The sequence below is a fragment of the Cupressus sempervirens genome, chromosome 4 (assembly GCF_028749045.1).
Source record: "Cupressus sempervirens isolate cs-2001-9-10 chromosome 4, ASM2874904v1, whole genome shotgun sequence".
NCBI classification, from domain to species: Eukaryota; Viridiplantae; Streptophyta; class Pinopsida; order Cupressales; family Cupressaceae; genus Cupressus; species Cupressus sempervirens.
Window position 1 is genome coordinate 508,165,056 of NC_143121.1, and position 15,211 is coordinate 508,180,266.

A 15,211-nucleotide genomic window follows, 5' to 3' on the forward strand; every position below is an offset into this window, starting at 1 on the left:
CCAAGTATAAAGAGAAGATATATGACACATGATGCCCATGTGACAAGAATAGGTAAAATATTTGAATTAAAAATTCATAATTCCACACAAATAGAAATTAGTAAATAGAAACTAGAGGTGGAAAATGAGACTTAGGAAATTGAGAATTCCCCTAGTTTGCAAAGATGAATCAATTAATTAATAAATATCAATTAATTGAGAATGTCAGTTAGTAATAATAATTAGTAATGTGTGATGAAAATGGTCAGAATTACATAGGAATAGATTATGGGTTATCTAATCCTAGAGGACAAATTAGTGAATGATTGGCCAATTTGATGAAAAAATGAGAGATTATCCCTTTGATGAAATGTGATGATTATGCAGATGGACTAAGAAAATGGTGGGTAGATCAAGGTCATGATCAAACTGATTGAGTGATTAGGATTGATAATATTCTAATGACACATGACATGGATTAAGAACAAGTGACATTTGATGAACATTGTATATTCTACAGGGTTGATATTGATTGATAAGATTGATTATAATAACATCAACAGACATCATCAATGTTATCAAATGCATGGATAGGGTCACAATTTGACACTAAGGGAATTGACAATGTCAATGATTGGATGAAGAAAATGACAGTTTGAACTAGCACTGAGGGACATGATAGTTCTAAGGTTAGATTTGATAGGTTTGATAAGATTTGATAGGTTGCCAAGGTACTGATGGACACAATAATGCCTAGGGTTTTACAAATGATGATCTATTTGAGATATTTGACATGCTTTAGGTTGATTAGGGTTGATTTTGGATGGTTTTTGGTTGATTTGGGATGACTTTGGGTTGATTGGATATAATTTATATGATGTTGAAATGATTCATAGTTGATTTTATAAAGTTTGGATAAAATAGGAACCGATTTTGAAATGATCTTCATTTCATTTGAAAGGGGATACAAATGATGAAGGATATTTTCAAAATGTTCTTGAATGATAATCAAATTGGCCAAAAGATCATAATTAGCGAAATGAGAAAATGGGATGAGTTAGTGTAAAAATGTGATTGAATTGTAAACACAAACCATTTTTGAGCATCTAAATTTCAACCCTCTTTGATACAATGTGATTTAGAGCATTGTGCCAAAGACTACTAATGAAAGATTTTTAAAAGCATTCCCCAATAGCGGTGGCATATATGGGTGACCCCTCAAGAAATTGACCAAACAATACATATGATAGGTCAATTTGTTTACAATGAGAAGAAAAAACCATAGCAACTAGCAGATCACAAATCAAAGTGCAGATGCTAGAGTGAAAAAAGCATCATGACCAACACATAAAATGCCTCTTACATGTCTATGTAGGCAGTAATAGGAATATCTATCTAGGTAGAAATGGGACTATAAAAGGGCTTGGAGAGGGGTTTGGAGGTTATTTTCACCCTCTTATTTGGAGAAAAGAGCTCTAGAGCAAGAAGGATGGATAGGCTACCTAGAGAGCAACATCATAGAGAATGAATGTGTACCTATCAATGACGAGCAGATGCAGGACCACTGTTGAGTACATTGAGGCCCCTTTGTGTCTTTTATGTGTTTCATGCATTTTAGAGTTAGTTAGGGTTTTGAGGGAAGATTAGGGTATCCAACTACCCCAAGTGCACTCAAAATGCACCCAAGTGCACACTAAGCATGCAGTTGGGGGCCCCAACTATGCTTTAGGATATTTTGGCACGTCAAAAATAGTTAAAATGAGCCTGAAATGGCCTATAACTTTGTAAACATGCCCTAAACCTTAGGACAAGGTCACAACTCAAGTCAACCCAGTAAAAACATGGTCAAATATCCTAAATTTGGTCAAACTTAGGTCATATTTAGGTAAAAACCATTGGAAAGTTGACAAGGAGTGATGTAGAGGGTTGGAAAGAATGCAAATAAACTCAAAATGACTTGAAATTTGGTATACATGTTCAAAACCCTATCAAAACATAGGTCAACCTTGTCAAACATGGTCATAAATACTCAAACCTAGTCAAAACAAGGTAAAACTTGGTCAAACTAGGTCAAACTTAGGTTAGACTTGGCAGAAAGCCATAGAAGGTTGACAAACATCATGTGATTATGCAAGAGAAATTTTCTCTATTGTGGATGAGGGGACACAAACCTTAGAGCCTAGTTCTACATCACCAGATTACTACCAATGAGTGGGAGATCTTGGGAGGGCTTGGACTTTATCACATTACATTCATGGCTGAGGTGAGAGGTAATAGGGGGTTACTGATAGCACTGACTGAGAGATGGAATTTAGAGACCAATTATTTTCATCTACCCATGGGAGAGACAATTGTGACCTTGGATGATGTAATGGCACATCCTCCAAATTATAATCTATGAAGAGTTGGTAATAAATGACCTTGTGATAGGGTAGGCCACACTTCATCAAATGTTTGGTTGTGGAGATGTGAAGCTAGGGATTAGGGATTATGAGATAAGATGGGAGATACTGGTGGGGTGATATAAGTGTGATTGTTTTTATATGCTGATTGTGGGTGAGTTACTAATACCAAACATGAAAGGGCATGGATTCCCTATTAGATGAGGTAGAGTGTTGGAGAGGATGGTTATGGATGGGACTATGTTTTCATGGGGGCCCTATATGCACGAGATGTTGTACTATTATCTACACTAGGTTGCATGTAAAGTAGATTAACTTTTAAAACTTAAGGTACATTGCTCTAGATTTAGGCTTATGAGCATATTGTCATATTCAATCCAATTGTGGAGAGGGATTTGGTCAAGGACATGCCCTAAGCATATAACTATAGAGGAATACTGGCACAAGGACCACTAGGATACACTCAATCTTTAGGCATTAGTTGGACATTATGACATAGCTTATCAAGAGATCGTATAGAGATTCCTTAAGGTGGGATGATCATGAGATATACCTTTTGTATTATAGGTAAGATTTCTATTTGATTGGGTGTATAGTGATTGGACACCTAGTGATAGAGATGTACTTTCATAAGTGAGTATGTCAACAGTTTGGTGAGTGGTAGGATGTGCCTAGAGGTCTTGCTTTATTTTCTTGATCTAGAGCAAAGAATATAGATTGGGGGATGCTGATTAGGACAAAGGTGGCCTATGCATAGATAAAGTAGCTACAAGCTAGGTTATAGGGAGTAGCAATAGATGTGATAGATGCAAGCATGACAACAACATATGACAAATGGTTTGCTCAACATCGATAGAGATCATTGAAAATTTTGATAGTTCTAATACCAAAAGAAGAGCAAGGTGGAGAGGATGATGATGATAATGGTGATAGTAAGGAGGAGTAAGATGATGAGTTAGGGGATGAAGAGGATAGGGAGGATGATGAGGAGGATGGAGTGGACAATGAGGAGGATGATGAGGAGAGAGGAAGGGGGAGGGGAGGGGAGGTGATGAGGAGGGGGTGGATGATGATGAGGATGGGTAGGATGATGATGTGAGAGAGGATGATGAGTAGGGTGAAGATAGTAGGTGGGGATGGTGATGAAGGAGAGGATGATGAGGGGTTAGAGGGGAGTTAGATGGAGAGGAGGACAGAGGTGTGGATACTGTGGTGATGGATATAAAGGAGGATCTAGTAGATGGTACAGAGGGTATTCTAGTACCAGTATAGACATGGCCTAGCTACTCAGAGTTAGAGATGATGGAGGTGATTAGAGGGCTCTAGAGCTAGTTAGAGGGAGCACCAAGCAGTGATTGACTAGGTTACAATAGAGAGGGATATGAAAGTAGCTATGTGGGATCGGGTTATGAAAGAGAGAGTAGTTCAAGAGTCTCAGGATTTCACTAATAGCATCAATGATGCTTCCTTTGAGAGTTTAATTGGATGATAGTTGTGATGCATGAAAAGACACAATATTGGAGGGATCATTACAAGATGGTAGTGCTACCAGAGTAGAGGGTACAGAGCTACCAAGCACCAAGATCAAATTCTTGATAGACACAAAGGACACATAGTAGTGGAGGTGTGATGATATCAATCAGGCCACCACATATAGGTAAGGGGCCATTATTGAGGCTAGAGAGGGGTTGCAAGGCTAGGGATAATATAGGTTGACTTAGACACACTCATGTGTAGAGGGGCTTCGTCTATTTCTATTATACTCTTTCATGGTTCATGCCTATTCATGTACTTTGATACTTTTTTGAGATATTTATTAGATGTACCTATGCTATGATGACTATATGAGATGGATTATGCACATGTTTTACATGCTTTATATGGATGCATTTTTTTTTCTATGTGGACTCTATATGATGATATCATGTGCTAGTTTATCACATATTATGCTTAGGAAATGATATCTTTATTTTTTCCCACATGTTTTTCTCATGAAATAAATGCAAATGAAATGTAAAATGATTTGAGATGAATGACACAAATAAAATGTAAAATAATTGAATTCCATGTTTACATATGTATTTCTTTGTAGCTTTTAGACTTTTGATATATGTAGGAATGCAAGATGAAAATGAATTTGGTGTATCAAAGTACATGACTATGGTGGTGGTGGACAAGATGGATGTTAGAAGATAAAGGCGATGAGATGAGGACCAGTTAGTATGAGGTGAGGAATTTTGTCTTTCATAAAGTGCACTATATGTCAAAGGAGCTTTATTTTGATATGGAAAATGGGATGCAAGGCATCATCGCATAAAGGGCCAAAGTGCAAATACAAACCTTTTGCATAAACAAGCATGATGTAGATAGAAAATGACCTTGTCCTTCCTGAGGCATATATACATGCCCCAAACTCTCAAATGTAAATTTAACATATAGAAAATAAAAGACCACCATGAACCATCCTAGTCATTCTAATAGATTAGTTTATATCATCAAGTGGCATAAGAACATGATCACTACTACATTTGATACCAAATTACCATGGTAGGTCTATTGCAATTTTGGCATTGTAACATGTCTTTGTTGTAATCTTGATGGTAAGCCGTTGGAATTGCGATGGAGATAGGTTGCGACACCAAAATTGTGATAGACCTATCATGGTAATTTGTATGAAATGTAGTAATGGAAACCCTAAACCCTAAATCCTAAACCCTAAACCCTAAGAAAAAAAAGCAAAAATAAATCATTTACTAAATAGTGTGAGCCAACAACTATTCTCATCCATTATTACTTTCTTTTTAGTGTTTTGGTTTTGTATAGGATTGATGATGTGAGAGGTTTTATTGTTGGCTCAATTGATAGTGACAAATTGGATTGATTGTTGGTTCACATTTCTCAAATATTGTGATTGTCATTGAAGTGTGGTGCTTTGAGTTTTAGTTTGCAAAAGTACAAGTGTTTAAGCAAAAGGGGTGATCATTCACAGTGATTATTTACAAGGTTTATTGCAAAATTTTGATGGATTTTGTGTTTTTTAGAGTTTTTGAGGATATTTGATATTTTTCTGTTACTCATTTCTTTAGAACATTTTATGATTTTTAGGGTTTATTTTAGGACATTTTATGATTTTTATCAAGGTTTTTTATAGGAAATTATATGATTTCTAGTTATTTGTTTAGGACATTTTATGATTTTCATGGATTTGTTCAAGACATTTTATGATTTTTATGGATTTGATCTAGACATTTTATGAATTTTATGGAATTTTGTTTTCAGGATCGTATTTGAATATTTACGATATTTTTAGGATCATATGTAAATTTTTAGGATTTTTTAGGATAATAAAGGATTCACAAGTGTTAGCTCCAATATGATATTGGATAAGTCCAATGGATAACATGTTCTTAGGGACATGCCCCCACTTTAGTTTCAAATTCATGCACCATGTAGGTAATATGTCCCCATAAGAGATGCAAACTATGGACAAAGGCCAAAGACAAAGTATGTATAGACTGGTGATGCTTCGATAGGATAAAAATTGATATTAACTAGTTCATGGGCCATGATCAAGGACTATGGGTTTCGTATAATGTGAAGGATGTGATCAAGGAATGACAAGGGTAGAAAAATTGAATGGAATCCTGATAGATGGAGGACCAACAACTGATTACACATTGCACATGTTTGCTAGGTTTTCACCATTGTACTTTCCTAGAGCACCTATTTGCCAAGTTTTCACTTTTGGACAAATTTTTTCTCTTGACTCAAATTTTCATGCCAAGATTCCTATTTGCTAGGTTTTATCAAGGCATCCATTTTTTCACGACTTTTTTCTTTTCTTTTTTGTTTCTTTTTCATGACTATTTGGTATTTTTGATATTTTTTAGGACTTCTTGCTATTTTTTTATGTTCTTTCAGGACATTTAGATAGAATTAAGTATACTACTTCTAAAGATGCATTATATTGATGGACATGGGTAGTTGTTAACCCTCTAGAGTTGCAAGTTGATATACTCTAGACCCAAATGCTATAGTAACTAGATAGGGTCCTTCCCAATTTAGTTCAAATTTTCCTAGTTTCTCTCTATGTTGTTGAGTCTTTTAGTTCATTTTTAGGACCAGATCACCAACCTCAAAATGATGACCTAAAACTTTTTTGTTGTAGCTCCTTTTCAGTCAATTTTGGTAACCTTGTAGATGTGTTAAGATGACTCTCCTCTATTCATCTAGCATTTCAAGTTCATATAGTGTGGATAATTTGTAGTTTTCATCATCAACAACATCTTTTAGGGATACTCTTAATGATGGAATTTCAATTTCAATAGGAAGTATGGCCTCACTGCCATAGACTAGAGAGTATGGTGTTGTACTAGTGGGAGCACACACACTTGTTCTATAGGCCCAAAGAGCTAGATTTTGTTGTAAGTGCCAGTCTTGACTAGAATCATTGAAAATCTTTTGGAGAATCTTGACAGTGGTCTTATTAGATGCTTTCGCTTGGTCATTTCCTTGTGGATGGAAAATACTAGAATATCCATGGTAGATGTTGTACTTCTTGTAAAGCTTATCAACATATTTGTTTTGAAATAAACTTCCATGATTAGAAATAATAGTCAAGGGGAATCCATAATGACATATGATATTGTTCAAAATGAACCTTGAAATCTACTTTCTAGTGGTGAAAGTCAAAGGGATGACTTCAACCCACTTGGTAAAGTATTCGGTTGCTATGATGATGAACTTATGACTGTTAGAGGAAGGAGGAAAAATAGCTCAAATAAGATCAAATGCCCATTGTGGAAAGGGCCATAGAGAGATAACTAGTTGGAGCTATTGCATTGGTGCATGGATCATATTATTTGTATCTGGCACTTATGACATATTCTGGAAAAATTGTAAGCATCTTCTTTCATGGTGGGCCATTAATATCTAGCTCTTATCAGTTTCTTTGCTAGGCTCAAACCATTGAGTGGGCCTCCACATATACCTTCATGTACCTCGTGTAAGGTAGGTTCAACTTCTTTCAAGTCAAGGCATCTAGGAATGGTTTGGTCAAAGGATCTCTTGTAAAAGGTGTCATTGATGGTGATATATCTAGCAGCTTGATAGATAAAGGCTCAATGTTCATTCTTGGAAAAGTCAAGGAGTAGAATTTGGGCATGTAGGAAGTCATAGTTGTCTTGATACCAGGAGGAATTGGGACCAACAAGTTCACACATGAACTCAGATTGAGAGAGTTCAAATTTTGGAATCAAGAGTTTCTTGATAAGGAATTCACAAAGCTCCACATTTGAGGCATATCAATCATAGAAGTGATAGTGGTCATAGCATCGACTTGATTGTTGTGTATTCTTGGGAACTATAAAAAAGAGATAGTGAAAAATTTTGATTTGAGAAAATCAACCATCTATTTGTAAGGCATTAACTTATCATCTTCAATTTCATAGTCATCATTGACTTATCAGATGAATAACTAGGAATCATCAAATACTTTCAAATGTTATATGTTCCATTAGATGACTAGCTTCAATCCTATGATCATTGCCTCATATTCTTCTATGTTGTTTGTACAACTAAATTCTATCTAGTATGAATTAAGGATCATATCTCCTTGAGGTATGATAAAAATAATACCAGATCCTAAACCATTTTTGGTATGTGTCCCATCAAAGTAAATCTTCTATTCATTAGCTATATCCATGTTAAATATGGCTTCATCTAGAAAATATATCAACATGGGATGATTGTATGTCATAGGTACTTATGCTAATAGATCAACTATCAATTGTCCTTTGATTACCTTTCTATCAACATATTCTATGTCAAATTCACTAAGGATCATAACCCATTTGGCTAAGTTCCTTGTGAAAGCATATTTATATAGGAGATACTTTAATGGGTTAATCTTAGAGACAAGCATTGTTTTATAATGTAGCATGTAATGTCTCAACTTTTGGGTTGCAAAGACAACAACAAGGCATGCTCATTCAATGAGTAAATCATTTGGTTCATATCTCACAAGTATTCTTTGGATGTAATAAATGGATCACTCTCTCCCTTGTTTATTAGTTTGTGCTAAGAGAGCTCCCAATTTTTTTACTATAGCTTAGATGTACAAGATAAATGATTTTCCTAGAATAGGAGCCATTAAAACTAGTGGATTAAGAAGATAGTCTTTGAGCTATTGAAAATAATCATCACACTGGTTGTTCCATTGAAAGGATACTCCCTTGTGTAATAGATGTTGAAATGAGTGACATTTATTTTTTAGTTGTGAAATAAATCTATGGATAGATTGTAATCTCCCTTATAGACTTCTTAATGTTCTTAGATTTTTTGGAGGAGACATTTCAAGTATTTCTTTCACTTTTTCAAGATCAACCTTGATGCCTCGTTTAGAAATAATATGCCCTAGAAGCTTTCCAAAAACAACTCCAAATACATACTTTTTAGGATTTAAATGGAGCTTATAATTTTGCATTCTATTGAATATTTTGTCTAAGATGCCCAAATGGTCACTTCTTTAGGGGATTTGCAAAGTGAGTCAAGCAAAAGACATGACACTCCAATAACATGTTCCCCAAGGACATGTAAAAGTTGTTTTGTGTTGATCCTCAAGAGCTATTCTAATCTAGTTGTATTTGGAGAAGACATCCATTAGTGATAACATCTAATATCTAGCTATCATGTCTATGATGATGTCTATATTTGGTAACAGGAAGTCATCTTTGGGATATGTTTTGTTGAGATTATGAAAGTTTGTACATATTTGGATGCCCCCATAGTGTTTTCTTATTGGTACCAGATTGGATATCCACTATGCATAGCCAATGGGTCTTATGAAACATGCATCCAATAGTTTCTTCAATTCTACTTTGATAAGAGCTACTTGAGAATGCATCTTTATCAAATTTTTCTTTACTAGTTCCACTCCTAGTTTTAACAACAATTGATGAAGGACTAGTTCAGGATCTAATCCAAGCATGTCTACATAAGACCAAGAAAAGTTGATCTACCTTTACAAAAGGAATCTGACAAACTCATCTCTTTCTTCTTGTGATAATGAGGTTGCAAAATGTATGATCCTAGGGTTGTTAGGTGTTCCCAAATTTATCTCTTCTTTCATTTGCACAAGCAATGTTGATCTTTCCTTTGGTGGGGGTATATCCAAATTTTTAGACTCAAATTCCTCAAAGATATTTTCACCCTTGGATATGTCCTTCATTTTACATTTTTACAGTCAAATGAATCCTTTTGGTTTTCATCAAGAGAACTACCTTTATCATTTTTTTCTATTTTTTCTATTTTGCAACTAGAAGATGGATTGGACTCCCCAAAGTAGGTCATAATATTTAGGTCAATAGGAAAAATTTACTTGTGGTCTTATCATGGTAGTTCTTCATGGAGCTCAAAGAAATTTGTGATGTCATCATCATTTTTGAACTGATCAAAGTTCAGTGGTCCTTCTTGGTCCCAATCAATAAGTTCAGGTAAATTAAGGAAATCCCATAATCAACATTAAATAAGATTTGGTTGAAGGTAGAGATATAGGTATCACTATTATATAGATCATGAGCTCTAAGGTCAAAGGTAGGAGGTCTTCGGTCCCATTGTATTTCATCATAGGATTTTGGATGAGTTGTAGGACTAGGTGGAGTTCTAATGATGTGTTTATCTTGTATTGGTAGTTCATCAAGATCAAAGATGTGGTCAAGGTCATAGGAACTATCAAGATCATCAATGTCGGGTTTATTTTATATGGTTTTAGGTTGGGTGTTCTCATATGTCTTTTCATCAGTCAAAGCATTCACATTCTTAGACAAGGATAACTCAATTTTAGGAAGGCCTAATACAAATGGCTTAAATCCAAGTTCTAGGCTAAGAGGTCATCCTTCTGTAGTAATAGGTTTAATAATGCCTTATTTTTGAGGTCCCATACCACTACATCCATCATAACCCTTTTTTTGCATGATTGTAAATCTAGGCCCATACTTTTATGATGATATAGGAGTAGGATCTTATTTATCCTTATTATTTTCAATCCATGTAGATGTATTTTCATAAACATGCTCTTCATGTAGGCCATCTCCACTAGTAAAAGTCATGGAAGGTTTCTTTTGTAATATGAATTTAGGTCTAATTTGCATTAGTTGTGATTTTCAATATGATTTGGAAAAAAGGGGTAATTTCCCAATGTGAAATGCTTGTGATATGGAATACTCATTACAAACTTGATCATTAATTTTGATCTTTTCTTTGAATGCAGTTGTGAGTTTGGAAGGATTGACATATTTGAAGCAATCAAGTGTCTTTTCTTCATTTCTTATCAAAACTTGGTATGCAGTGGTTCCTCTAAGAATAGCACAAAATTGGAAGAGGTTTGGATCACCAACAATGGTAACCTCTACATTGTCATAGGAAAATTGTAACTCGTTGTTCTTCAAATATGTTTATTGAGCATTGACTAACTAGGTTTCTCCAAAATAATAAGAATGTGATAAATGGTTCTCCCATCTTCTATTTAGTTGAACACAAATTAGAAAGTGTCACCTTATTTATAATGTTGAAGGAAAAGTGGGAGATGAATTAGTCTTCTAATTCTAACCAAGATTTGATGTTACTAGGAAGTTTGGAGTACCATTAAAGTGTGGACCCACCCAAAGAACAAGGAAACGGTCTCGTGAGGTAGGTGGGTTCATCACCAAGTTTGGTACAAGAGGCATAGAATTCCATGATGTGATCAATAGGGTTACTCTTTCATTGGTATTTTTCAAATCTAGGTGCCTTGAAATGTTTTGGGAATGGAGGCATATACAAACTTTTATCAAAGAGATTAGAATCTAAGTCACTTTCTATGTATAGAGCTTGTTTCTTCTAGACTCCCAATGCCTCAATGTGTTTAGGAAGTTGTTTGAATTGTTGTAGTGACTCTTCATTAGGGTTTTGAATGATAGTCCTCTCTTTGAGTCTCTTCTATCTACAAGTAGATCATTTTCTATGGCAATAACTATGTCTACTTGGTTCTGAAATTTCTGTGTCTAAAGAGTCAAGTGATATGTTGCTAGGTGGTGGAGGAATGTTAGTACCTCGAAAACATAAGGGTCCTTATTGTGGTACATGTTGGGGTAGTTGTGGTACTTGTTATGGTATTAATTGTGATGGTTGTACAATATAATATTTTTGTATCACTTGTTGTGGTTGTTGTTGTACCATTTGTTGTGGTTGTTGTTGAGATACCATTGTTTGTTGTATGTGAGACCAGGTATGTGAATGTCATTGTATATGTGTCTGTTGAGGTTTTCATGTCATATGTTGTTGCTGTAACAAGTATTGTTGATAGGAAATTTTTTTCTCCAGACGTCTTTGGTATTCCAACTATTGTTTTAGTTGTTCATGTTGTTTAGCAAACATGGCTTGTTATTGTTGGAATTGTTGTTGATATATTACATGTAAGTCAAGTGGGTTTATATTAGGTTGCACATTAAGAACATTGGATCCTCACACTACTTGAAGATTTTGTTGTAGTTGATGTCATTGTTGATATGTTGTATGCATGTTAAGTGGATTTTGGCTTAATTTTGCATTAGAAATATTAAGTCCTTGTACCATTGTAGGTTGTTGCTATCTTTGGAGTTGGTTATGCCCTTGAGAATTGAACATCATTTTTGGGTTGTTGTTTTGATAGTTTTGTGTGTTATATGTTTCTCCTTGGGACTTCATATTGATTTGGCAATGAGACATGTTCCTTTTGGGAATGGGTGAAATTCAATAAGGCTCTTCCTTTGTATGTCAATAGGGGTTGTTGCAATTGATGTTTCACATGGTATACTCATGGGAGGCTTCATAATATTTTGTAAAGTTAGGAACAAGGGTGCACTTTGTTGATTTTCCTCCAAAGGAAGTATGTTTGGCATCCCTAGAGTACAAGTCCCCTTAGGCACGTCTTGTTGTTGCATTATTTAGTTGAAATCAATTCTTAACATCCTTTTGAGATTTTTAGGAAGATTCTTCTTGCCATTTATTGATGGAGGTTCATCAAACAAGGGATTGATATTAATGTGTTCAAATGTACTTTGGAGGATTTCAATGGTTGATTCTTGATGGGATCTTATAAGTGTAATCATTGTGTTTAAATATTTGAAAGGTTGTTTTCCCTTGTCCAGTCCAAATTAATCATGGGTTGTATGTTTTCAAGTGTTGGGTTTGTTTGATGTTTGGACTTAGGTCCCTCCAAGTTTGAATTAAATTTGATGATCTCTTGGGCTGATAAAAGTTAAAAGTTGTTTTGAAAGGTCTTGTCTAGACAAGCCCTAGCCATTTCTTCATCATTGATGCCATAATTTGTGTCAAAATCATCGCTTAGGTGTAAAGTACCTTTTATGTTTAGAGGATTAAAGGTACTTGTGTTAGGTTTGTTGAATTCTAATGGATGAGTTTCTTAATCCTCAAGAATTGTAGGTAAACTTCCAAATCCAGGTGGTATAGAATATGAATGTGGGTTCAAAATTGAGGCTCCGTTGAACCATTCCATGTGTAGGGGAAGTTCTTGAAGGAAACCTCATAGTATGTGTGTTTTTTAGGGTTGGTGGTGTCATTCCTTGATAGTTATAATCTTGTGGATACATGCTTAAGGGGTCCACAAGTAACAATTGTGATCCTTCGATTTGGTCTTTGTCATACATTTGTTGGAGTTTTTTTCCCTTCTTTTGTATTGGATGAGCTTTAGGTTGTGCTTTGGGTTGTGTTTGTACCTCATAAAACAAGGGTTGATATAGTGCTTTAGGTCTCTAATCTAATTATGTCCTTGTAAGTGCTAGCATGATACCTAAGGATGCAAATGCAATGGAGAAAACCCTAAATTGACACTCTACCTCCCAACTACAAACCTAAGCTACTAACTACACTTAGATAGTACTAAGTGCACCCTTGGTGCACTTGGGGACTTGAAGATAAGAAATTGGTAAGTAGAAGGTATGAAATTGGTAAAATAGGTGTTTTAGGTGATAAATATGTACAATTTGAATGATTTGATAATTTTTGCATGTTTTCTAAGGTATAGGGATGAAATGCAAGTTATAAGGATGTAGATTAGGGTTCTAGAACCTATAATGAAATCCCTAATTACCAAGTATGCCCTGAAACTATCAACTACACACTGAAATTACCAACTGCATACCTAAAGTGTGCAATTGGTAAAATAGGGCAAAAGTTGGAAATCTAGAAGTGGTTATGCAAGATATGAGTATTTTTTGGCTTTTTAACTGCTTAGGGATGCTATGTAATGAGGGGAAGTTCCAAATGAGCTATGGTTTTGATAGTCAAGGTGTAAATGTCCTAGGGAAATCATGCAAATACAAATGTAAATCACAATTTGGATTTTGACTAAAGGGGATGAAAATGAATCTATGGTATGCAAAATGAAGATTAGGGTTGGACTTTGGACTTGGGAATGATGTTAGAGGTTGATGTATACAAGTTGGATTATGCAAAAGATGGTATGCCAAGGTTGATAATGATGTTTGGGATATGCAATAATGGGGATATGAGATCAAGAGGACAAGTTGATTGATAGACAAGTTGATAGGATTTGGTATTGGAAATGATGCCAAGGTTTGGGACAATGCAAGATGAAGTGATTATGAAACTAAGGAAAGTCAAAATAAAAATTAGGGAGACTAGGAATGTGATAAGGCTATGACAAGGGTGCATGCAAGGTTTTGAACCTAGGATCAAATCTTTGGAAAGTATTTTGTTTAAGAGTTTAATCTTGTGGAGATGGACTTTGGATCTTGACCAAAAAGAGATAAAAGACAAAAATATCAAGTTGATAAAAATGACAAGGTCAAATCCATCAAGACATAAATTGCTGCAAGAGCATCAAAAAGGGGGTGTGATCAAAATTATATATAAAAAATTTTTGGAGGAGAGATAAAGTGACAAAAATAGAAATTTTTTTTTTTTAAAAATAGAAAAAAGGAGAAAAGAGGAATTTCTATTAGTATGTGGTGACTAATCAGGAAAGTACTGTACATACTTCATAAATTCTTTGGGGCTCGGCGCATCGTCCTGAATTATTTTTTGGTACTAGTTGTAGATTCGCCACTAAAGTAATAGCTAATATTTTCCAATTTATGGCCGACATGTAGTAACCCTAAAGTAGTTTAATACTTCTATAAAAGGGGTTAGGGTTAGGGTTGCTTTAGAGCGATGATTCAAAATTGGTTCTTGTGGTGATATTGAGCTGTAAGGGTTTATAGATTGTAATCAAGTTATAATCACTTGATCGTAATAATATTAGACTTGATGTTTGGTGGACATAGACCAAGGATTGGGTGAACCACATTAAATCTTAGTGTCTTGTGTTCTTTTCTATGTGATCTATTATTTTTTTAGTTATTGGTTATATTTGCATGTAATTGTTATTTTTTGTCCATGGTTTAATCCTAACAAGTGGTATCAAAGCAAGGTTGTTTTTCAATTATCCTCTGCAGGAAAGTCTCACAATTGAGTGGGAGAAATGGTAGACAAGGCTAAGCTAAGGGTTGATAGGTTTAATAGGCAAAACTTCCAATTATGGAAGATGCAAATGGAAGACTATCTTTATCAGAAGGATTTATGGAAGTCATTGGAAGGTAAAGACAAGAATCGGGGATCTATGTCAAATGATGAATGGGATCTTTTTGATAGAAAGGCACTTGGAAGCATTCAATTATGCCTGGCACCATTGGTGGCATTTAATATTACAAAGGAAAAGATGACAGAAGAATTGATGCAAACCCTAGAGAAACTATATGAAAAACCCCCTGCTTCAAACAAGGTATTTCTCA